Consider the following 2,419-nt stretch of genomic DNA (forward strand, 5'->3'; position numbering starts at 1 on the left):
TATGCATGAATCTACCTATAGTACAATCTCCAAATATAGCTTACAATATAGAAAAAGATCTTTACCGGAATAATGGGTGATTTCCATTAGTAATTTGATTTTCACTTATTAACTAAGCTTATTCAATCCAAAATTGCCTCTTGTTGGTTGCGTAATTTTTTTTTGGTTAAGCCATACCCTTGAGCATGTTATTCATTGAGAAGCTAGCTTACCAACATGTCTTCGGCGGCATTGGCGGCTCGAATGAAGGAGCCACGCTCGGACTCCGCCAGCTTCACTTTTAGGAGATGGTATTTGAGTCACTACCGGCGGCAAGACTCCGAATCGACGATGGTCATGGAACACCTAGGTCAGCGCGACCTGGGTCTTCGCATATGCCACCCTCCGCACCTCTGCTTTTGGCTTTGCTCTTGGATAACGAGACGCTGGCGTCGACACCTTTGAGGACATAGTGGAGGCGGGGCTGGTGATGGGGCGGGAACGTGAGGTCCTCCTTCTTGACAGCGGGGAGGACCGGGCGCCATTGGCTACCCGGCTAGCAATGTGATGGGGAGGGCGGCTTGTTCTTCACATGGCGTCCTATTTAGACGCCCCAACTTGCGTGGCAGCGAGGGTGGCTTCTCCTCACGCGGCATTTGAGTTGGACGCCACAGTTGTGCAGAGGGCACAGTCGTGTCGGACGACGACCGATGAAAGACCGATGCAACATGATATTCATCTACCGCACAAACTCCTCGCCCTTCGCAGCTGCAAGGAGGGGCATATTTTGCAATTCCTCGCCCGAGGAGATCGCCTCCACCTTGACATTGGTTGGAATGATGATTTTGCTAAGATCAACATAAGAATATACCACTGACGTGAGTAAAGCTAAAGCAACAGTAGTATTTATATCATTCGTGGGGCGCTGTTAATTCCCTATTGGTTAACTCTATAAGTTTCCAAGGTAAAAGAGCACCCCGACCAATTCGAAACCCGTAGGTTTGAAACAAGGAGATCTTTCTATACCGACATATCAGTTGGAAAAGTCATAGGCAAATTACTACCGGGCATATCCGTTGGAAAGATCAGAGGCAAATTCCTCTGCCTCCGGGGAAGTGCTCACAACAACTCCAAATTGGATGGAGCTTCTCGCCTTTCCTTTTGACGGATCCTATCCCTATACACCGTCGCCCGATACCGATACTAGAGATTTGCCTTGGTTGTAGTTCAAAGAAGTCGTTCTTCGGCTTAGGGAAGCTGCAAACCTTATATATAGGACGCCAGTTTGGGACACCTAGGTGCCCAAACACCTTGCCTACAAACCGTTGGATTACATTAAGATGTGTGCATGTGTAATTAGTATTAGCACTGATGGGTCAACCATGTTAGGAAAGAATTATTACAAATTATTGCTTCATATGGACACTTAATGCCTAGATTAAACAAGATAGTCCATTAAGACCATGCATGCTGCATGGAACGTGCCCAACTTTATTTCTTATACGTGCACTTCTTTCTTTTTTACATAAATATAGGAAGTCATATACATAATTAGATACATACATATATAATTGTCTTGGGAACAGAAGGTAGGGTTATCTTTTGTCTCCATGGGAAAATACACATGAACGTCTTCAAGCTTTTTCCAAAATGGATTTTTTTTTGGGGGTGTGTGTACCAATAATACTTCTATTCATACCCCAGATGTGAGATTTGTACCCCGGGTATTCAGATACCTATGCATGCCATAATTCATGTAGTCGGGTATATATGTAGCCATATTTTACTGTATATATACATTGACAGGAAACCTACAACAATTTTCTATACCTTTTCATATAGCCGGGTATATACGTGTGCAGACACATTGGATATACTGTTTTATTTAAGTTCGTTGGATATGTACTAGAAGATTTATGTGAGCATGTCGTATAAAGTATGTGGATACACTAGGAGTTTTTTTTGTTACGAAGGTATACTAGGAGTTCATTGGGTATATTTTACATAGCAGGGTATCTATGTAGCCATATTTTATGCAGCCTGGAATATACGTACCCGCGTATGTACATCGTCAATAGGTACCGGATACAAGTATTAAATAGTTAGAAAATAAATTATTGGGTATATACATACCACGTATGTAAATAGTTTCATTAGTAGGTATTTGATACCCATATTAGATAGTTAGGAAACAAAAATGAAATATAATAGTTCAAAAAAATATTGAGTATATACGAGTTGGTATGTGTTAGATATTTAGGAAACAAAAATACGCGCATTAGAAAACCATAGCAGTTCAAATAAAATCAAACATTAATACAATTTATTATATGGCAAGTCTTGCATGCCTAATAATTAGGAAACAAAAATAAATCGTAACTATGGAAAGTCTTGCATGAAGAATGGGTAGGAAATTAATTAAATATATCATGATTTCCAA

Source organism: Triticum dicoccoides, chromosome 7A (assembly GCF_002162155.2).
Source record: "Triticum dicoccoides isolate Atlit2015 ecotype Zavitan chromosome 7A, WEW_v2.0, whole genome shotgun sequence".
NCBI classification, from domain to species: domain Eukaryota; kingdom Viridiplantae; phylum Streptophyta; class Magnoliopsida; order Poales; family Poaceae; genus Triticum; species Triticum dicoccoides.